The sequence below is a fragment of the Podarcis muralis genome, chromosome 8, assembly GCF_964188315.1.
Source record: "Podarcis muralis chromosome 8, rPodMur119.hap1.1, whole genome shotgun sequence".
Classification (NCBI taxonomy): Eukaryota; Metazoa; Chordata; class Lepidosauria; order Squamata; family Lacertidae; genus Podarcis; species Podarcis muralis.
The window spans coordinates 80,732,108-80,756,512 of NC_135662.1; the positions used below are offsets into that span (position 1 = coordinate 80,732,108).

At 41.8% G+C, this 24,405-nt stretch overlaps 1 long non-coding RNA gene across 1 annotated transcript; it reads left to right on the top strand.

Moving 5' to 3' along the window:
- The first annotated feature begins 1,104 nt into the window (after positions 1–1,104).
- On the top strand, positions 1,105–23,275 carry LOC144328748 (uncharacterized). Its single transcript, XR_013394047.1, has 3 exons — positions 1,105–1,955; positions 22,162–22,323; positions 23,102–23,275. It is a non-coding gene; the product is annotated as an uncharacterized LOC144328748 (long non-coding RNA).
- The last annotated feature ends 1,130 nt before the right edge of the window (positions 23,276–24,405 follow it).

Genomic DNA, 24,405 nt, shown 5'->3' on the forward strand with positions numbered 1-24,405 from the left:
GTCAACTTTTCCCTTTTCTTGGGAGGAAGCCTATTCGGAATAAGGGAATTTCCCTTTAAAAAAGGAAAACGTTGACAGCTGTGGATTGGTGGGGGGGGGGGGGGAGGCGGGCGTGTTGGTTGTCTGGGCGACCGCCTTCTCTAATGCCTGTTAATGTACAAATTTAATATTTTTAAATAATGATAGTAATAATAATAGTACAGTGGTACCTCGTGTTAAGAACTTAATTCGTTCTGGAGGTCGGTTCTTAACCTGAAACTGTTCTTAACCTGAGCCACCACTTTAGCTAATGGGGCCTCCTCCTGCTGCTGCTGCGCAATTTCTGTTCTCATCCTGAAGCAAAGTCCTTAACCTGAGGTACTATTTCTGGGTTAGCGGAGTCTGTAACCTGAAGCGTCTGTAACCTGAGGTACCACTGTAATTGGCTCTGTTTGGGCCCCTTGTTCAGTTATTCAGTGGAAATTAAAAGTATACAAACGTTAATGAAAAACCATAACGGAATACATTACAACGCGACACAAAACCTTAATGAGGGGAAATTTTGAGGCATTTCCCAAGCTGAATGCAGTATTTTCCAAGAAGCAGGAGGTGTAAGCATCTTTTTATTTTATCGAGCTGCCTTTCCTCTACAGAGCTACAAGATGCACACCTGTGCTTTCATTCTCGTGACAACCCCATTGGGCTTTTCCAGGTTGACTCCATTTTATTTTAAAGGGTGTGTAATCAGGGCCATCTGAAGCATACCTGCTGCTGTAGTGCAAAGATCCCTCCGGCACCCCTGTTTCCCAGAGCTGTTGAACTTTTTTAAGGGGGGAACCCCAAAGTTGTTGACCTTTTTTAGGAAAGGTTCCCCAGAGTTGTCAACTTTTTTTAGGCAGCTGGCACCACACTTACACATTATCTCTGCTTGGGAAGGAAAAGAAAACAGGAAACATAAGAGCTGGGGTTTGTGGTAGTTCCCTTACTTCAACTGGACACAATGGTGGTGGAATATTAAAGGAAAGCATTAAAGTTTGGGATTTTTTTTAAAAAAATGTTTTTCTGCAGGTTAAGGCACCGAGAGCTGATTTTTGGTCTATGATAAAATGTTCTTTCTGCACCTTTCAGGGGAGAATTTGCAACAGTTTGGCGCCATTTTTGAGGGAATTGGATAACGTCAGATGTTTGGTGAAATTGTGACCCCACGACTTAAGGATTTTTTTTGGGAAAAAAAATTTCCCGCAGGTTAAGGCACCCAAGGGCTGATTTTTTGGATCTATGATAAAACGTGCTGTTTGTGCTGCCAAGCCTTGCAGGGGAGAATTTCCAACTGTTTGGCACCATTTATGAGTGAATTGGATAATGTCAGATTTTTGTTGAAATTAAGAGGCAAATGACAAAGGGATCTTTTCCCTTTATCTGAAGGGAAGGTGTTAATTTTTATTCAATTTAATTCATTTTACTCAGTACTGTGAGTAAAATTTGGCAATGGCGCCCACCAGAGAGGTGCTGGAACAAAGTTCCGGTGAGTCCCGACTGGAAAAAAGCTGTAATTCTACTTATTTTTACATTTTGCATCCTACCTTTCATCCAAGGACCTCAAGGTGGCACACTTCTCCCTCACAACCTTCTTTTGAGGTGGATTAGTATGAGAGACTATGGCTGGCCTAAGGTCTGTTAGTGAGCTTCAACACTGAGTGGGGACTTGAACTCTGATATCCCAGGTCCTAGTCTACACTACACAGGCTCTGTCATTTGTAGTTTTAATGTTTCAGTTTTTGTTTTTGTTTTAATTTGGTTATTAACTGTACTGTGTTTTCTCTAGGTGTGGCAGCTCAGAAACTGGCTCGAACTATGTTTCAATCTTGTCTTCAGAAAAACCACATATAAATGATCCCAGAGCAAGGTATCTTCAGGATAATGAATTCTGTGGGAGGCTCTGTGTGGCGGCGTGACGAATAACTGAAGAATGCACAGTAAGGAAAAAATATGGCAATGTGTACTTTTCCTGACCCTACTGTGGTCCAGCCTTGTCCTGCTGGCCTCATTGATTCCTCCTGACCTGATCATAAATATTTCCAGATGTTTGCTGCATATCTGCTATACTTTTAAAAGCCATCCTCCTATTTAAAAACAAAGTAATCCCAGAAATGGTAGCTTATCCTTTACAGAGCTACAGTTCCCAACATCCCTAACAAACTACAGGTCCCAGGATCCTTTGTGGAGGGAGGAGATGTGCTTTAAAGGTATGGTGTTGTCCCCAGCCATTGTCCTCGAATTCCTTCTCTGTTCAACCCTTGTTTTCTACTTCCCAGTTCTCTAGCCCTCCCTTGGATGGATTACCTAACTCTACACCTCCCGACTCTAGGTCTGGTTCTCTTTTGTATTGCTTGCTGTGGATAAACTCTGTGCCTAATACCTCAGCTCCTGTTCTCCATAGCACTTGACTAACCCTTATTAAGGGGAAGGACTGTAGCTCAGTGCTAGACCATCTGCTTTGCATGCAGAAGGTTCAATTGCCACCATCTTGGAAGACACCCCAGTCTGCACACAAGGAGAGCCATTGCCATACTGTATAGACCAGCCATTCTTAACTTTGGATTCCCAGATGTTCTTGAAATACAACTCCCATCATCTGACCACTGGCCATGCTGGGAATGATGGGAATTGTAGTCTGACAATATCTGGGAACCCAAGGTTGAAAGAGGCAGGTGCGGTCAGTGCTGAGCTAGGTGGACAAATAGCTTGACTCATGATTTCATTGCTCAGTGGCAAATCACATGTATGCAAAATACCTCAAGATCAATATACGATTTTACGAACTTAATCCATTCCAGAAGTCCATTCTTAAACCAAAGCCATTCTTAAACCGAGGTGTGCTTTCTCTAATGAGGCCTCCTGCCACCGATGCCCTTCCGCCATTTGGCTTCCGTTCGTAGACCGAGGTAAAGTTCGCTAACCGGAACACTACTTCCGGTTTTGCGGAGTTCTTATACCGAATAGTTCGTAAACAGGATTGTTCTTAAACTGAGGCACCACTGTATTGGTATCAGACCCTGGAGAGCTGATACCAGTCAGAGTGGACAGTACTGGGTTAGCAGATGGACAAATAGTCCACAGTTTCCTGTGTTTTGGAATCTGTCTCTCCACTGTCTCTGCTTCCATCTTTGCCATTTCATGATTTCCAGTGGGCTCCGTCTCTCTTCAGTTGCGATACACCTTGGCTCATTCATATTATCCTGATTGCCGTGGCTCCAATACTGACATCCTGAAATAATTTGAAGAGGTGCATGATTTGGTCAACAATAATAACAACTAAAAATAAACAGACAGTAAGACAAGGCTATTTAACACAGTGACTAAAGTAGCCAGGTGCCTTTTATTTTAAATTTAAAATAATTACTTTTCTCACCCACCCTCATATTGGAGTCCTACTTATTTCACAGCATCCTATCTGTGCCAAGCTTCACACTTACCTATTTCAAAACATCGCCTTAGCTTCACTGAATCTGAACAGAACTTTAGTAAAGGCATTTATGATGTGTTAGTACTCACCAATAATTAGAGACACAAAATATATAACGTGATAGTTTCTGCAGCAGGCTTAATTTGCCTTTTCTTGGAAAGTCTTTCAAAAGTCAGTAGGTGTAATCCAGTAAAGTTAAGCATTTTTAAATCCCATTTATATCCACGGGAGAGTTAGACATATGCTTAGATCTTTCTCATTGCAATAACTGGGTCTTTAAAATGCTTAACTTTGGTCCATTGTTTGTAGCTAGATTTTAGGAGCTTCAATTACACTGATGTAGTATATCGTTTTAAATTCTGGTGATTTGGTTTAGCAAGGCTATGGATAAAACCATCAGAGAAATGGTAATTGATAGCCTTTAACAAAAGCAGCCATCCAAAGTTAAGGTTTTATACTGGTGTACCTTTAAAAAACTGTTATTCAGCTGTTTTAAGCCCTAACTTTCAAAGGAATGTGCATTCAAAACTGCTAAAACGCATGGTATTGATTAAAATATAGAAATTTTGTGATCTTATTCGAGGTGCTGACATCAAACAAGTCTCAACAGGTCTTTTCTCTAACATCTTGGCACAAACTATAGCATAATCATTTACTAACGAAATGAGCCAGTGGAAGGAACAGTTACTAGAATCTTTATTTTCTTTTTTAGCAACTGCAACATGGCACCCCTTAGGAGAAAATCATCAATAGTCACCTCTTCTCTCATCAGTTCCATGACAAACATTTTTTTGTACCTATCTATACATTTTTTCCTGGTATTCTGCCTCATGTGAGGTTTAGCTAGTCAGTTTGAAGCTTAATGAAGTAACTTTGTTATATATATATATATATATATATATATATATATGCAGGTTTTGGTGTCCTCGGGTGTCTTCCCGTGTAAAAGTTGGGGTGTCTAGGCGACGTTTCGACGAGGTCTCACTCGTCATCTTCAGGCTGGTGCTTTCGGCTTCTTGTTACTGGAACAGAAGGAACAAAAGAAGAAAAGGCACACTAGCCTGGGAACTCCCTCTCGGCCCAGAACATTGGAGGCTATACACCACACCTCCTCAACAGTATTTATAGGAACTCAAACACTGAGATCCTGCTCTGTTCCAGTAACAAGAAGCCGAAAGCACCAGCCTGAAGATGACGAGTGAGACCTCGTCGAAACGTCGCCTAGACACCCCAACTTTTACACGGGAAGACACCCGAGGACACCAAAACCTGCATTCCTGTACCCGTGAAAATCTACGAAAGCAAATATATATATATATATATATATATATATATATATATATATATGCTTTCGTAGATTTATATATATATATATATATTTGGCTTTGCTGTTTCTCCTCTTCTCTTTCTCCAAAATTTCAGGGCTAATATATCACAGAAACAAAAATGTATCTTTAGCACATTATTTAGGGTCATAATATAACCTGAAATTTCCACGCATAGGAATTCAGTGGAAATTGAAGAGTTTGAATTTGTTCTTGAAGAGTTCATCTAACTTATTGGAAGGCATACTTCTTTTGAATATAGTGCCATGCCATTGCCCAAGGGACGCAGGTGGCGCTGTGGGTAAAACCTCAGCGCCTAGGGCTTGCCGATCGCATGGTCAGCGGTTCGAATCCCCGCGGCGGGGTGAGCTCCCATCTTTCGGTCCCAGCTCCTGCCCACCTAGCAGTTCGAAAGCACTCCTAAGTGCAAGTAGATAAATAGGTACCGCTTTATAGCGGGAAGGTAAGCAGCGTTTCCGTGTGTGGCGCTGGTGCTGGCTCGCCAGAGCAGCTTCGTCACGCTGGCCACGTGACCCGGAAGTGTCTTCAGACAGCGCTGGCTCCCGGCCTCTTAAGTGAGATGAGCGCACAACCCTAGAGTCAGACACGACTGGCCCATACAGGCGGGGGTACCTTTACCTTTACTTTTGCTATGCCATTGCCAATGCTGTTTATACAGTACTATAGATTATATATCCTGCGTTCTTTTGATTTTTCACTTACTTGCCTGGTTTCTGATAATGTATCCTGTATTGCTTCAGTTGGTTTGTGATGTGAATGTAAAGCCCACATTAGACAGAATGCTCATTCACATTATAAATGCCTCTCTCCTACTTTCCCTTTCACATTAATAATAATAATATATTAACATAAATATAGTGGGAGAGGGGTGAAAAAGTGGAAGTGCTCTGTATTCCCTTTTGGTATGAGAAATTCTAACTCACTCATCTTGGCTTTGGGGCTTCCAGCAGTGGCATATAAAGCATGTAGATTTCTCCCTTCTTAAATGTCTCTTTGTAAATATTTTTTCTATGATAATTTGATTATGTATATTTAAAAACAAACAAACCCACTTCTGCTTAGTTGAACTAATCTTTTCCATATACAGTCACCTATCCCCAACCTGTGCATTAGGAAGTTAATGATATTTTCTGGCTTTGTGGCAGGCCAATTTAAAACAACATAAAACTCATTTCATTATTTTTTTTAAAGCAAAAAGACCAAAGAGCTGCTACTTTGGTTGTGGTAGGGAAGGTAAAATGCTGAAGCCCAATCAGGGTCACACTAAAATCCTGGATTTCATCATTACCTTCTGTTTAATTTTTTTAAAAATAATGACCGGTGGTTGCAAATTTATTAAAAAAAAGTTTTTTAAAAAGGATAAGTTATCACCATTTCCGATAAAGAAATATAGGATACAGCTATGTGATTTACTGTGCTGTGTTGGCATCTGTCTGTCTCAGGGGAGCACCCCTCTGTTGGAAGGTTGCAGGACATGCTATGGCTGTAGAGACCAATGCGGGAGAGACATGTTTTGTTGCAGCTGAGGCAGATGAAGGCATCCAGATGTACCATGCCATTTCTGCAATCCTCTCAGCAGTTATTTCTCCTCTGGCCACTGCTATAGATACACAACTTGACTGCCTGTCTCCAGACACCGCGGTCGTCTGCAGGGGATTCCCACATGGCAGGGCTGATATTGACAGCCTTCATGTCACATTTTCAGAGATCTTGGTAAGGCAGAGTTGGTCTGCCAACAGGCCTGGTGCAGAAGCCATAGAGCATGTCCTTGGGAATCCTGCCATCTAGCATTCTGTGGACATGACCAAGCCAGCACTAAGTCAACAATAAAACATGCCAAGAGGGAAAGGATGTGTGATCTATATTTGCAAGGTCTAAAGAAAAAAGAGACTTACCAATTTTTATTTCAAAAAAGAAGGTAAAAAGTAGCCTTAAGTAAAGCGTAAAGGGACCCTTGACCATTAGGTCCAGTTGTGGCCAACTCTGGGGTTGCGGCGCTCAGCTCGCTTTATTGGCTGAGGGAGCCAGCGTACAGCTTCCAAGTCATGTGGCCAGCATGACTAAGCCACTTCTGGTGAACCAGAGCAGCACATGGAAACACCGTTTACCTTCCCGTCAGAGCGGTACCTATTTATCTACTTGCACTTTGACGTGCTTTCGAACTGCTAGGTTGGCAGGAGCAGGGACCAAGCAACGGGAGCTCACCCCGTCGTGGGGATTCGAACCGCCGACCTTCTGATTGGCAAGCCCTAGGCTCTGTGATTTAACCCACAGCGCCACTCGCGTCCCTAAATCCAGATACTTTCATAGACCTGTGGTACCTGACACTTCTCCATTATATTTTATAGGCAGCTTTCACCTCTGCCTTGGAGAAGATCTCTTGTGTATGCAGCAAGTGGCTAGGAAGTCTAAATCATTATCATTTTCAGATAGGGTTAGAAGTGTCCCCTATTTGAAACCCAGAAGAGCTGTTGTCAGTCACTGTCAACAATGCTGTGCTAGATGGACTCAGTACTGTATCAGTATAAGGCAACTACCTATGTACCACATTATAAGTGTGGCTAACTTTGAAAATGGTCTGGAAACTGCAGTTAGTTCAGGGTAGGGTCACACGATGTTCAACTCAAACTGGACAGTTTGACTGTATGATCTGCATGGTAGACATTCGAAACAATATATACTGTACTTGTCATAGTTTGCAAGTTACCTCCAGTAGATTTTTATTTTCTTTTGATGGCTGTTCCCAACATTGCAACACAAATTATTCCATACATTTCCTCTCCACAGCTCATAGCTTCTCTTGGCTTACACATCCTAATTATTAACACAGACTTTCATAGCGGACAAAACAGGGATTTGATCACCATAACCTAATGGCATTTGTGAATCGTTGGAAACATTATTATTAGCTCTCATAACACAAACATTCTTCATTAATCATCTACTCTCTCAAACTTCATTATCAGCTGTAATTAGAATAACCTTTATGCTGGTCATGTATTCTGCTTGCAACCTGAGCTGAGTTTTGAACTACTGAACAATCTCCGTTCTTATTTATAATGATGGCCCTACATGAAAATCTGCTCCCCCGCCTATTTTCCCACCGTGCCTTTCTCATGACGGGTAATGAATATTTTAAGTGTTTCATGTATTTCCTCCTCAGTTCTATTAGCTAAGATGCCATGAACAAATTCCTGACTCCTTAGGATGTGCTATCGGTGTAAGTTCATTATACTTAACGTGTTTCATTCATATCAGGCAACAACAGTGAATGAAGCATATTCATTATAAATATGTTTTCCTTGCTTTTAGCATTTGTCCATAAGACTCTAATTTTATAACATTGCAGTTGCTATTAATAATGCACTTTATACTCACAGCTGTAATTAACTGCAAAGCCCAGGCTTGCTCCATAAATCTGTGTGGCCATCATGAGCAGTGACTCATGCTTGCAACAGGAATGGTTCAGTGTATGATTCTCCAACATTAAAAAAAGAAGGCACACAACAATGGATTAATGATTTGCATTATTTGCCCCTATTTGGCAAAGTATTGACATATGTGCAAAGAGGACAAATGTGAAGACATTTGCTCAGCTTTTATTGAGACATGCTCATTAACAGAAGCACCAATGGTCTGACTTTGCATGAGGTAGCTTCCTATGTTGCTATTGTCATCTGTTTGCTGTGTGTTGCTTCTTTGAAATTCTACAACCCTTCAGGACTGGTGCCACCATTAGGTAGAGTGAGGCAGCTGCCTCAGGCAGCAGATGCAGGGTGTTTGGGCAGTGAGCACTGGCAAGATATTGGAGGACAGAATGAAGTGTGTGTTGCACAGTCTGTCATATACTCTCTAAGCTAGCCTGCTGTCCATCTTGCCCTCTGTTTCCTAAGCTAGTCTGCTGTCCTCAATTACAGCAGACGATGCTATCCCATCTCCAGTGTTGAATCTTACTTCAATCCACTTGGAGGCACACCACCTTGTTGTTTGATTCAGGCACCAACATTCCTTGGGTCAACTTTGTCCACTTTTTTCTCCCTCCCTCCTTTTTATTATTTCCTACTCCCCCCCAAAATATATATATATATATTACTTCATTCACATAGGTAACCACCTCCTTTTTCCCCAATTTGGGATTAATTTTTAAACTGCAATAATAAAATCGGGTTTAAAAAGCTTCCGGTGACTTTATTACATACATGAATAATGAAGAGGAAGTCTGTACAATTCCTGCCCCGGACACGAGTCTGTGAAATTCACAAATGAGCCAGATCCTCGCCTTCAGTTAACGGTAGAATAATAAAAAAGGGACACCTAGTCCAAACCCATGAAATACTGAAATCTTTTGCCCAATGTGGGGCTCAAACCCACAACTCTGAGATTAAGAGTCTCATGCTCTACCGACTGAGTAGAACTGCAATTCTCCTGCAACTGCTCTACAGCCACAGCAGGCACTGTAACTCTCCAATGGGTTCACTTCACCCCCAAAGATGCACTCCTCCCAAGACAGACGGATGCCAACACCAGTGCTGTTAGGATAGCATGCAATACCAATGCAGTCCAGTGAAAAAACCAGAAAAGCTTGAGATGGATATCTCCTTCATGCACATAACACCATTTACTAATTTAGGTATGGCTTCTGTATTTTATGATATGCAAAATGTTTATTCTTATTTTTATTTAAAAGCATCCACTTAAAATATAGCAAAAAAACATACTTTGAAAAACAAACAATAAAAGGGGGGGGGGAGAGAAGAACCCACAGGACCATGCAGCAGAGCACTGCAAGGTGACCCACCAGCCCCTGATCCCTGGAATGTTCCAGGCATACCTGAGCTTGAGAAATTACACGTCCCAAATGTTGCATGACAATAATAAATTCTGCCGCATGACTGATGGGGCCAGTTGTAATAACACCTGCTGAGGAGCCATACGCCTGCAGCATCCTCTTCCCCAGCTGGGAGACGTAGTTGTTGCAACCAGATGATGTGGCACTGGAGATTTGTGATCTCTCAACCCCAGGTGTGGCTGGGGTTTGACAAGGTTCAGCTACCTGTGCAAACTACAGCGGAGGAATAAATGGAGCACTGTACCCGTGGGCAGTAGGGAACTTTTATGGATCACAGCCTTCATCTGCAAAATTACACAGCTGTGATTATTTTTGTCTATGATTAATATTTCAGACTGGATCATTTTTGAATTAATGTTTCATTATAATTTCTTTTTAAAGAGCTTCTTGCAGCTTGGGAAGAATGTCAGTCTCCAAGGTGAATATTTTAACCATTTTAAGCATGGTCTCTACATTTTCCTTTCCAGCATTTTAATGCCACTGTATTATCACACCAAGGAGGCTTTCCAGATTATGTTCAGGCACTCAACATCTTCAGAGCTCTGCATTCTTTGTACCACCCATTTATAATAGTTAGCAGGAAAATAATAGATCTCGGGCACATTTCTTTTACAAAATGAATTATTGGGATGAGATTACTGAACAAAGCAAGGTTTCTTTTGCCAGAGGGAGGGAAATGACACATACATTTCTACATCTTCATCTTTGTTGTTGCTGTTTGCTTTTTTAACATAAGCAATTACTTGTTCCAGTCCAGAACAAATACATATAATGTCCCTATATTTAAGAACAAAAACAAATCCCCTCAAAACACCGCTTCCACACATTTGGAGAGTTGAGAATTAGAAACAGCAATTTAGTCTCCCGTGCTTTCTTTCCTTGGATTCTTGTCATAATGACAAGCTTTTCTATTACCGTCATTTTCTTTTCTGGAGAGTTAGGTGCATCTGAAACTACATTTTTGACAGGTTTTCCAAAGAACAGTGAAGACTTAAAGAGTTCCACCCCCCCTGCCCCACAATTCCTTGGAAGGACCGTCATTTACAGTAGCATGAAGCTGTTTGCTTCTTCGTTCTGTAGAACTGCTCATATTCTCTGACAAAGCAATCTTCTTGATCTCAGCTTTCTGTAAAATGTTGCATGTCTTCATCCTTTCGGTGTTTTTAAGATTAATCTTCTTTCTGAGACTCTGCTTGTGGCTTTGTCTGATGAGCTTACAGTAGATGTCAGTAATGAAAGTTGCACTCTATTGATACCCTGTTTCTTTGGCATTTGGATCATTAGGTGTTGATAACTAAATTGTGGGAGTTGAAGGTTAAAATTGGGGACAGGACACTCATGGGACTGCTTTTGAGTAGTTATTCTAGGTTCTGGTAGAAAGACCACAAAAAGTAATGATGGATGAGAGCTCATGTTACCTGCACTCCCTTCCTTGTATAATCTTCTAGAGTTCCATCTTGTCTCCTCTGTTTTACTTTTAATTTTTCTTTGTACCAACCACTGTTGTGTGCTGCCTGGGGCTGATAGAAGTTGTAGTTCAAAACATCTGGAGGTTGGCAATGCTGAAGACTGATTAATACAATAATAACAAATAATATAGTAATTATATTTCATTATAGCAAAATAAATTAATAAAAGTAACCAGTAAAAGCCAGCCTCTTAATGAAGATGGATGGTACTATGGACCAACGGAAACAGAAGCTCCATCTCTGATATCAGAGGTCTAGGCAACTAATCAGAAGAGTTATTTAGACATTGTTGTGAGCTTAATGGTTCTAATTGCACACTATAAAAGAGGTGTGCTGCATAATTCCTAATTTTGGCTGGACTGTTTTCATAGTATCTATAAAGCTACAATTAAAATCTGAAAGTACAGTGGTGCCCCGCAAGATGAATGCCTCGCAAGACGAAAAACTCGCTAGACGAAAGGGTTTTCCGTTTTTTGAGTCGTTCCGCAAGACGAATTTCCTTATGGGCTTGCTTCGCAAGACGAAACGTCTTGCGAGTTCTTGCGAGTTTGTTTCCTTTTTCTTAAAGCTGCTAAGCCGTTAATAGCCGCTAAGCCGCTAAGCCTTTAATAGCCGCTAAGCCGCTAATAGACGTTAAGCCGCTAATAGCTGTGCTTTGCAAGACGAAAAAACCGCAAGACGAAGAGACTCGCGGAACGGATTAATTTCGTCTTGCGAGGCACCACTGTATAATATAGCTGGGTACAGATGACTGGAAATCTAAAGTTCAAGTGGTGTTTGTGCATCCCCTATAAAGCACACTCCACTTGTGTGGGGTCCTCTGTATCACAAGTATATATTGCTCCTTTTAATTTTTCTTCTCTTTAGAGGGTTATGAGGAGTATGATTAATTTTATTGATAAAGTTCTTGACAAGAAGTTTTCTTTGGAATAGTCATGTCTGTTTTTCTTGGCAACCTGCACAGCAGATCCTTAGAGAGTGTCAGAATGTTCTGTGCATTATCCAGTGAAGAAACCCAACTGTTGTAACTATATAAAGATGAAGCATTGCAGTGAATGTCTTGATGTCACTGTCAGAGCTAGTTCCCACTGAGCTGAAGGGTGGTGTGAGGTGAGGCAAACAGAGAGTGGGAGGCAAGGGAAAGTGGTCTATCGTCGGCAAGAAATAGCAAGAGCAGAGTTTCAGGCCCACTATAAACATGACAGATAACATTAAAATATAAAGTAAATTGTTGATATCACACTTCATTAACACTGAACAATTTCATATTCCAGGACATCAGTGAACATATATGAGACAGGTTAAACAAGTGAATTTATTATTCAGCAAAGAAGGTCTTTTAAATTCCTGAAAACTCAATAAATCTATTACTTCTGACTCTTGGTTTGCTCCACTGGAATAATCTCATTATTACTTTAATGCAGAAGTGCAGGATTTGCATGAAAATTTTGATTGCTTTCTGTGTCGTTGTGACCAAAACAGATAATGACGAAGTATAATTCTTAGTTGTCATTATGACTAATCCTTAATCTCTCATTAATCATAATTTAGTTGGTGCTTAGCTTCTATCTTCAACGTGCAAGCTGCAATTACCTTCGGGCTTATATATATTACAGGCGAGCTAAAGACATGGTAGAGCTCACTACATTAGATCGGCAGTTTTTGTTAAGGTGTTTAGTTACTACTAAGTGATCATGATATTTTATTATGCTGTCACATTGTCCTTGGAGGTGGGCCCTCTTGAATCTTAAAGCAGGGAGAAGAATCGAGACTGCACATGGAGTCACTACTCAGTTATTTTTCCCTGCAGGTGTGTGCGTTTGGGTAAGAGGGACAGTTCAGATATTGCAATAGCCAGCTGCATATGCAAACTGACTCTGCGGAAAAGGATTGTGATTGGGGTGTTGTGATCAGTGATTAAAGTTCTGCCTTTGAGGAGATGTTTGAGACAATCCATACATTCAGTCAGTTCTGGTGCCAGCAGCCATCTAGGTTGGGCACAGGCTGAGGGTCCCAGTAGCTCAGGAGGATTTGACCTGGTTCTGCCATCACTTACCATCCTCCCCAGTGGTCCCCAACAATTATTTTAGTACTGGAAGGGCAGTGCTGCTGCTTCTGAATAGGAGTCAAGCTCACTCCCATCCATAGTTGCTATCTGCCAATTGAATTTACCCAAAATGTAATGCCCACAGATTTACATTGAGAGTGGCATGGGCAGCTGGCTGCCAAGGGCCTCCTGAAGTCTGGGATTGACTCTGCATGCAATACATGCAATATATGTACAACTTGATGTGTGGCTCTCACTTTACTTTATGTGCAACACGTTACACATGTTCTAAAAACCTGGCTCCATACTTCACTATCTTAGGGTAGCTATTGTGTATAAACACTTGAATAAAAAATAAATTAAAGCCTCACTAGACTGTTATCCTATTCTACTGCAAACTGTTGCTTAGTTTCTCCATCTGGTGAGACAGTAATCTTTCTTTCTTTCTTTCTTTCATCAGAAAGACCAATATATTTTGTCTGCAGTGCTATGCACACTTACCTGTGACTAAGCTCAGTTGAAAATTGTAGGGCAGACTTTGCCAATCTAGTGTCTCCAGATGTTTTGATCTCCAACTAGTCACAGGCAACATAAACATCTGGAGGGCACCAGGTTGCCAATGCCTGCTGTAGTGCTTATTTCTGAGTAAACATGCAGAGGCTTAAGCTTTATGTCAGCTTATAGAATCAAATAGTCAGCATGCATGCATGATCCAGTCACAACAGCACATCTTACGCATGGCGACAGATGTTCCCAAAGCTATTGCCAGGTCTATCAACATCTGAACCAGAATACAAAAATTAGATTTATGTTTATTGCTGCCCGCCTTGCTGGGGGAAAAGAAGTACTGTACACTTAAAAGTGAACATCTTAAGATGTGGCTTTTGTGTCTGTGGGGTCTTATTTATTGATCTCAGGGGCAAATAGCAAGGGTCTTTGCCCTGTTGGCAGAATGGGGCCTCTTTTTTTTTTCCCCCTAAGGAAGGAAGGGAGGGAGGAAATAAAATTGACTGATGTCAGAATTGAGCTGTGGGCAGCTGTCAAGTTGGAGCCAGGAGTTGCGCCAGGGGTCAACCAAGAGGTCAGTCTAGGAGTCAGAGCTGAGGGGTCAAGCCAGGAGTCAGCACCAATGACTCAACTGGGAGACAAGTCAAAACTAAGAATGCTCCAAAGTCAGGAAAACAATAGTTGCCTGTGCAGAGTCTCAGCCCAAAGTGGAACCCTTTTACAGCCCTTCAGTTTGGTTTGTTAGCTTCCTATAAGTCCCATGGTAAATATTTAAGAGTGTAAAGCACAGTGAGCAGAGCTTTGTGCACCACATGAACTGTCAGAGTAGAGTTTGCCACAATGAAGGGAATGTAAGTCAGGTAATAGTGGAAGGAGGGAATTATCCACTTAATGGAGAGGGCTTCTTCAATGTTGGAACATCCTTCTCCTGCACATTTGGCCAGTAGTGCTACTAGTCATCATTATATATGAAGAAAAGGAGGTTTTCCTGAGAAGCGTGGTGTTAGGGGAGACTAATGAGGCCAGGCCTGAAGGTGATTGGCTTTTTCATAGAGTAGGGTCTCCTGAACGGGATTATGTTTCCCTTCCTTAAGCAGATCTGCTTTTAGAGCTGTGCATTGGGTAAACAGTGGTAAAAAGCATTGGTAGAAGCTGGTAAAGTCAAGGGCTTGACAGCTGGTTTGGTCAGGATCACTGCCATGCCCCGCCAGTTTCCAGGACCAGATGAGACCTCAGAAGGAGGATCCTACTGTTGACTCCATTGTGTCTGGAGCTTAAGCTGAGTCAGTGGAGATGGACAACCCCCCTGAGATTAACATACAGAGGATTACATTTTCAGGGGGCCCAGCATACTCTGGTCCCACCTTCCAGGTTCAGATCCCCCAAAACCATTCGCAGGAGCAGAGATGGCAGCCGATGTGACTAGACCAGAACAGGCACTATGCATTTGGCAGCATGAGTCTTTCCCTGGTCCCTGTTTGACCAGAGGAAGCCAGAAAAAGGAGTCAGAGCCCTGCTGGTGCTCCAGAAAGGGCTTGGGCAGCAGAAACAGCTGTTTGTGCCTAGCCATTTTTGAGGCAGCACCTCACCTAGCAGCTTCCTGTATCTGTACTGGACAGCTCCCTTGCTGTGCTGGAAACATTGCACTTGGACAGCTCCCTAGCCTCACTGGCAAAAGGAGAGTCTAAGCCACGCAGCCATGGTCATGGGACAGTCACTTGGGCTGGGCTTGCTCTCATGATGGCTTTGCACCACTGGTTCATGAAATCCTCTTTTCTTAGGAGCAAAGTAAGGCTCAATACCTTTTGTTTTCACTTTTCTCTCAAGCCTTCCCAAATTAGTCTATTTCATTTCTGCAGGTTTTAATGCTTGCATTTTTATATTTTAATTATATTTTACCATCTGTATTGTTTTCTGTTCTGTGCACTGCTCAGGTGTTCTCTGAATGTAGCGTAGTTGATAAAATATTAGATATATACATATATATTTTTCAAAACCTCCTTGCCTGTCTGATGCCTGAGAACAGGTGATAGTTTTGGCCTTGATTTGGCATTTGAGTGTGGTGGCAGTGACGTCTGTAGCTTCTAAGGAAGCGCAGATGACTGCTTGGTGATTATTTTCCCAGACGCAGCCATAGATGACTAGGTTGTCAATACATGCAGTGACATAGGCAGAGTGTGGTGCTGGGATATTGTGCACCACTTCTTTGAAGATAGCAGAAACTCTGTGGAGCCCCAAGGATAGAATCTAATCAGGGTGGCAAAGGCAGTCATCTAGATCAGTGGAACATTTCTATAGCCTTTATGTACATCAGATAATTGGCTTTGTTCTGTTATGACCACATGCCCTTCCGTGATTGCCTCCATTTGTTGCAGAGTCCTTTAAACCCAAATAGATTTTTTTTCTTTAAGTAAGTCCAGCAGGAGACATTACAAAATACGAGAGACATTACACATACTTCTGTAAAACAAGAAAATCTTTAATAATAATAATAATAATAATAATAATAATAATAAAATAAAATAAAATAAAAAAGTAAGTCCAGCAGGAAACCTGATCTTGTAAAAAACATTGTAACTCTCCTTCAGCAATGGTAGCACATCTACCCAGCACATTTCCTGACAAAAAGAAAAACCACACAACCCACCATCCCCATCATCTACAAAACATCAGATATTGAATTCTGAATAAAATGCATAATTGAGGTTATTTATGTGAGGCGTATGGTATTGATTTGCATAATTAAAAATGTGAATAGTTCAGTCTTGTAAAAACCAACACTGTATTTAATTTTTACTTTAATAGTCTTCCTATACAAGTACAATGTTTTGCATCAAACACCAATAAATTATTGTTTACAAATTATCTCAATACTGAAGCTTTTGAAAAGCTAAGCAATATTTAAAATGTTCCACTTCCTAAAAAATGTTTGTGCAATTTAGTTTTTGCATAGTATAACATCAGCATAATTTCCCTTGAATAATATCAAATTTTCATTCTTTCTCCCAGTCTGTCTCGTCATACATTCCATTCTGGACTGTAAATCATTTTATTTAATTATGTTTTAAAGAAAAAAATCAATATTTTTATAACACTTTATAATATACAAATGGTTCACAAAACATTATAATATTGTTATTTTAATTATACTTGCAGACCATGATCCCAGGCACAGTTATGCAAGTGTGGCTTTAAAAAAAACCCACACACTCCTGTGTGTGCAGGATTGCAGCTATAAATATTAGATATTACTCACTTCACACAACCTATAATTTGTGTTTAATAAAGCAGTCCAGCCTAATAGCTTGTTGTGCTAAATAATCAATGTTTAGGGCAGGTGAGGATGAAAATAAGTGGATACCAACAGGTAGGAGTAACCATCATATTTAGTGGTGGTGAAGGAGAACCAAGAAGGAGATGGCAATGCCAAATACAAACACCCAACTCAAAGAGATATCAATCCACAAAGATGCGAGGAATCCTTTTATCTGAGCCATACTTTAAAAAAAATCACTGTGATTTATGTTTTTCAAGTGGGAAATATTCTTAATAGGCAATTATAAAATAAATGATACATAAATATTTGAGGCAAGCATGTAATATGTACTGGAAAAGCAATAGGCCTAGCTCCAAGAGTGAAAAGTGAAGTCATGGGTGCATATAATACCAAACATATTTCGAATTTTGTGAGCTTGCAATAGGTTTGCAAAGCCTTTAAGGACAATAGGTCATAATGTTATGAACAGCCCTGTGATCTCTGGATGACAAATTTGATAATAAATAAAAATAAGTTGGATCTTGTTCTATGGTCCAAGACTGGATTGTGTGTCATACTGAAGTTTCCCCCTATCTGCCTCCACAAAAGCTTGCAATTTATTTAAAAGAAGGGCAAAAAAGACCATTGTTTCACACTGATGCTGCAGTCAGTAAAATTTGTCTTTGGCACAGCATCATAACAGGAAAGCCATTATAGGCAAAATTTTGGTGTTCTTGGGCAGCTGTCGCCAGCTCGTTTTTCACTGTAAAAAGCTATCAATGCGCTTTGTTTTGGAGAACACTGAGTTTCATTAGGAGGTCCCTGATGTGGGTCAGAATTTTGGACATCCTGTTTGTCAGGTGGGCCCCAGTTTCAAAAGTCTTCTCAATTCCTTGATTTTTGTTCAGTTCTGTCAGCTCTAGTGGTTTGAAGGGGTTGCAGTGTTGTCTTCCAGTTGTCCTCCTTTTGCTTCATTAATTGCTTCTCTGTTTCATTGCTAAAAATGGCTAAGAGGGTCTTCGCTGTTTCCTTCCCTACCAGAGGGATCCCCATTGCCATTTATGGAGCTGCAGAGAGATGCCTGTTAACTGGGTGCACTTCAAGGTCATTCAGGGAATAATACAAGGTGATATGGTGATCCTTAGCCCTGTGGTTCCCCCTGATATCCCCACTCATCCCTGGTGTGGTGGATTTTTACAAAAAATGAAGCCACAGACGCTCCATTTTTAGTGGGATTGGTTGCAGAGTTCAGAATCAAGCACCTGCCATTATTGCAGGTTAGTTCTTATCTTCTTGACATGCTATGGAAGCACTTAATATGCTATGGAAAATCTGATGTAGCAATTGAACCATTAGCATCAGTAACTTACTATATGCACTCAGCATAATTACAGTCAGTGCAGATCAGCTGCAATATAGGTTTTATGGCACTTAGGGGGGTGGTTTAAAGCAGTGATAGCCATGCCTGAGCAATTATTGAACTGGGAAAAGAAAGAGAATAATTGGAACGGGAAACTCTCTTCAACATGAAAGTAAGTAATAAGAATTACACCTCAAAACACTGCAACAGCCAAAAGTGAGGTACCCTAAGCAATTAATATATGATGGCTTTAAAGATATAATTCTTCATGTCTCTTAACATTTACTCCCTTCCATTGTCTAGCTTGTAGATTTTATGTAGCTGGTGGATGGCTGCCAGAGTGTGCACTTACAAGCAATAAGTAAATACCAGATGAATTATTCAATAAAATATTACAGAAAGAAATGTAATCCTTAAAATACCCTAGTAAGGAGTTTGATAGTATCTATCTCAGAAACTCAATTTGAATAATATGTCTAATTGGATCAAAATAAAAAGTGACCTATACAGTGGTACCTTGGGTTACATACGCTTCAGGTTACATATGCTTCAGGTTACACACTCCACTAACCCAGAAATAGTGCTTCAGGTTAAGAACTTTGCTTCAGGATGAGAACAGAAATCGTGTTCCAGCGACACGGCAGCAGCAGGAGGCCCCATTAGCTAAAGTGGTGCTTCAGGTTAAGAACAGTTTCAGGTTAAGTACGGACCTCCGGAACAAATTAAGTACTTAACCCGAGGTACCACTGTACTAATAGGTGCTAGCTATTTTTTTACTACCCATACCCTTTGACATTGATTGACAACTCAGTCTACATCTGAAGAATAAAGGCAGAACCCTCCCATCTGGAGTACAAGATTCAGCAACCCTTTCTTCCTATCCAAAACTCATTACAAACAAATCCACATCCACTCTCACTCCCTTTGATTTTATGTCGTATTTTTAAAATTATTTTTATTATTACTGCTACAAACCAATCAGCATTCTTATCAAACCAAGACACAATTCGCAAAGGAAGTGTTTTATTCCAAAATACCTGTCAGAGACTTTTTTGCAATAAGGAAAAGGGCAAGAAAATGCTTGTGTTGATGAAGGGTTGTCTAATCTCCCTGAAGACCAATCAGGTGCATGCTCAAGAAACAGGTCATCTGATGCTGGTTCCTGAGATGGAGAGAGGTCAATTGTGGGGAGCTCAGTGCACTGGAGGCACAGTGCTAGAGCTAATCCAACACTCCTGCTGCTGTGCTTGTACCATGCTGAGCTCCCTGAACATTTCACCTCTCCAGCTTGGGAACCAGCAGCGACACCTGGCATTGGGAAGGACAGATAACCGCTACTGGTGTACACCCATGCCTCCCCCTGGTAAATAGGTTTTGCAGGGTTTTGTATCGTTGCTAGCACCTGTCCATGCAGGAAATGGAGGCCCATTTTATACTGCCATTTTCACTTTGTGCAGGATACCTGGGAAGATCAGATGCATTGAGGAACCATGGTTTCCTTCTACTTGTGTGATCCTGCATGAGCCTTCGCTCGTATGCTCTGCCTCCATCCCCACCCCAGAAGAAGGAGATGAGCTTTACACTTGACATTCTGCAGTGATTTCCCTGAATCTAGGGGTTCCACTAAAACATAGTTACCACCCAATGGCTTCTATAAAGACATATTGCAGTCCCACCCCCTTTACTGTTTTACTTGATGTTTCTTATTGATGAATACTCTGCCACCAATGAACATATTTATTTAAAAAAAGAGGTGAGCTTTTGCTTTTAACCTAACCACAGTTCCCCATTACATCTGAACATGTGGTTTCTTTAAATGGTGGTTTGTTGAAACAGGATCAAACCACAGTTTAAAGCAAAGTGGGGAATCTTTTTTTCTGTCAGGGGCTGTAATTCCTTCAGCAATAACATACCAGGGGGTGTATGGCAGTGGTGAGCGGAACTGGAGCCCCAAAACAGCATGGCACTCCCCTTTTCTTTTCTTTTCTTTTCTTCTCTTTTCTTCTCTTCTTTTCTGCCACCCCTTTTCTTTGCTCTCTGCCACCCACTTCCCCCACTTTTCCCTCCTTGCTACCTATACAATTGGCTGAAGGCTGTAGGAGGAAAACCTTCCCATCTCGTCCTCCTTACGACCATACAAGGGGGAGCTCAACCTTGGGGCTTATGCAGGTTCAGGAACTTAGCAGGCATCCATGGTTTCCTGCTATGTCTCAACAGACCCTAGGTCAACCCTTCCTGAGCACTCAGGGTAATTTTCACTTTACACTGGGCTCCCAGCTCCAAGTAGCAGGACTGACACAACTTTTAGTTTTTCTAGCCATCCACTGGAAAACAAGGGACAATGCTGTCCCAGAATCTTCTGTGATATGTAGAGGACTCTGGGACATTAGTGTAAATACCAGAGGATAACAACCACTCTTTCCATTTATCGTTCCAACTTTTTTGTTTCCGTTGCTAGTTAAGGGGGGGGGCAACGTATGGGCGCTTTGCCCAAAGGCTCCCACAATCATGCCCTAGGTGGTTAATCACCTCTCTAAGTTTTGAAAGGCATTTGCCTATCTGGAAAGATCTGGCAGATGTGTCTCCAGGAGCATCAGTTTGCAAAGGCACCTAGACACATGGTTTCCATTGTCTTTCAGACATGTGGGTATCCTTTAAGCATGAACTGAGAATGCATAAAATCGGTTTTTTTGCTCCAACGTGTGACACACAGATTCAAGTGCCTTCTTTTTATGAAACCCTGGTCTGAGCCCTTGTGATTGCAAATGTTTTAAATGCAGGAACAAATATAAGTTGTTTCCTTTCGATGAAGTTGCACACAGCATGCCATGTGATGGATTTTGTGGGGAGGAAAGTCGATAATCTAATCTATATGAGCCTGGCAGTAATTACGAGTCACTGGAACCTGTAAACAAAATCTGAGAATAGCAGCAGACGTTGCTAGTGTGCCACAGAAAATGTAAAGCATATTGTTATGAGGTTGGGTGAGTGGTGAGGAAGTAGTCTGTATGCCAAGACCCTTCTAACCACTAGATCCAGCAAGTGTTAAAATATAAGCCAGGCTAGCTTTCTGTGCTGATGAGCCATTAAGGGTAACAAGGAAAGGGGCTCCCTCAACTCGCAGATAGTTAAAAGGACAAAGCCAGAGTTGAGACTTGAAAGTTTTAGTGATGTGAGCTAGAGGCTAAGTAGCAAACCGGGAGCCAAGGGAGAGAGAGGGACGTTGGATTTCTGTTTGAATCCAAGGCTGCTGCTATGGGGGAAAGCAAGGCCTTCTTGGGGTGTTAATGCTGTGAACCCCTCCATTGCAGGCTAAGGATGTATATATGTGTAAATAAACCACATATCCTAAAAGACACCACAGCCAAAGGAAATATGAACCAAATATGAACCATTCAGAATCCCTGAAATCTCACACTGCTTGGAGATTGAGGTGGCATGCAACAATATATAATTAAGCCTATGCTCATGCTACAGGAATCAGTTACCCAAGCCCCACTGAACTCTATGGGGCTTCTAAGTGTCTATATACAGTGGTACCTTGGGTTACATACGCTTCAGGTTACAGACCCCGCTAACCCAGAAATAGTGCTTCAGGTTAAGAACTTGCTTCAGGATGGGAACAGAAATCGTGCTCCGGCGGCGCGGCGGCAGCAAGAGGCCCCATTAGCTAAAGTGGTGCTTCAGGTTAAGAACAGTTTCAGGTTAAGTACGGACCTCCGGAACGCATTAAGTACTTAACCCGAGGTACCACTGTATTACTTTTTTATTAAGGTGTATTCAGCTGGATTCTATGGGACTTCATTATATATGTGTGCGTATTTATTTACATAGTACTTTTTGTCTGTATAATTCTAAGCATCATATCATGTGTTCCCTCAGCAGACCCGCCAAGTGTCCCTATTTTCAAGAGACAGCCCCAGATTTACAGAAGCCATTGTGGCACCTCCTTCTGCTGGCTCACTGGACACCAGAGTACTAAAAGGCCTGGTGAGCTCCTATGGTTGGATCATTTCCTCTGTGTGGGAGAAAGGAGATGGAAATGTAAGTAGGACTTCTCTCAGCATCTGAATACTGTGATGATAGTGAATTCCTTTTGAGCTTTGATGTGTGAATGCCAAAACCATTTTAGGGACAGGAGAGTACTAACTGTGAGCCTCATTTCTCACATTTTTCTCCTTCTTTTCTGGGCTTTCAAGGCTGAGGAAAGTGTTTTCCCGGTTGGGAAGGAGAAATAAGATTTTGCCTCACCCTGAGATCACCCCCTCCACACCCCTCTTTCAGAGGACAGAAAAGGTAAAACCATTAAGCATATAGATGTTGCTTCCATAGTAATATTAGTCCCTAAGGTTTCTTAGGGACGCGGGTGGCGCTGTGGGTAAAACCTCAGTGCCTAGGACTTGCCGATCGTATGGTCGGCGGTTCGAATCCCCGCGGCGGGGTGAGCTCCCATCTTTCGGTCCCAGCTCCTGCCCACCTAGCAGTTCGAAAGCACCCCTAAGTGCAAGTAGATAAATAGGTACCGCTTTATAGCGGGAAGGTAAATGGTGTTTCCGTGTGCTGTGCTGGTGCTGGCTCGCCAGAGCAGCTTCGTCACGCTGGCCACGTGACCCGGAAGTGTCTGCGGACAGCGCTGGCTCCCGGCCTCTTAAGTGAGATGAACGCACAACCCTAGAGTCGGACACGACTGGCCCGTACGGGCAGGGGTACCTTTACCTTTACCTTAAGGTTTCTTAAGAAAGGTCTCTCTGTAACTGTCTGAGGCCTATTTCGAGGTTCTGAAAAATAAAAATATTCCATGTTGCTCTTGGTTCCCCTGTAGGCTCTGCATACTTCCTGCCAGAGGAGGATGGTGGAAGAGGATGGCCCAGGAAAATATGACAGTAATGTCTATTTCCAAGGATATGTTCAGTGTATATAAGATGACATAGTAGTAGAAGACCTGAAGGGAGAGGAGGGGCCTTGAAGTTGCCCATCATCAGTGAGCAGCAGGACAGCAGACAGGTCACCTAGTCAAAGTCATCGCTGCTAGGGTGAGAGGTATCCCTGCTATCTCTTCCAAAAAAAAAATCGGGGGGGGGGGGGGATAGCCAGAGCCAAAGCATGGCAGTAGGGATGATAATTTAAGTAAACTGATTTCCTCTCATGTGCTCCTTTGTAGTAAAATTTCAGGGTTCAGCCATGGAACTTCTTGGAACTTGTGGAAGGGCTGTACCTCGGGGGTAGGCAGTCTGATTTACATACAGAAAGCGGACTGATGGAAAAGGGATGGGGCAGCTGCCCCTTCTCAAGTGGGCTCCAAGAGGAAGGATGCTCTCTCCTTTCCAATCAGCATAGAAACACAGCTCTCCACCTTTCCACTGCCAGCTCCCGACAGGCTAATAAGACTTTTTGCAGGCTAGTAACTTTTGTGGGTTATTCACAGTGCTGTGTTCGTATTTGGTTCGATTGTCATTTGTGCTGGTGACTCACTTTCCCCATTGCAGGTTGCAATGTAGGCTTGAGACCATCTTTTGGCAGATCTGCCTTCATGCTGCCCTTTTCCATCACTACCCTTCTTTTTCTTTTTGTTATATTTTGTATTGATTTTACATTTTCAAAACAAATTTCCAATATCAATACTAAACATTCATTTTTCAATTCCCCCCTCCCTGTTGACTTCCCTCAGCTTCCATTTCTGGTTTATTACATCAAATGATACATTCTGCTGTTTGTATATAATGTTATCACATTGTTATATATTTTTGTGTGTGTAAATAAAGTTGTAAATGTTTATTTAAATCCTGCCAACGAGTCCATGTTTTGTTTTGTTTTGTTATTGTTTCTGCAAATATAGTGTAAAAGGTTCCCATACTACCCTCCTTCTGTCGCTTGACTCCTCGAACATCGGAGGCTGTGAGCGCAACCATGAACCACAGAACCTGAACACGGAGTTTGCCCTCACTACCAACGCTGGCTAGAGCTCAACCACGGAATGAACCTCGCCATTTCCCCAGTGAGTGTGTCTCTTTCTCTGGGGTTCAAGGGAGCACATTGGCCCAGCTGCAGCATGCTCTGAGATACAGCACTCATGGTATGGCAACCCTCTGAGAAACAGCTTTTCGGTCGTGAACTTCACCTTACAGC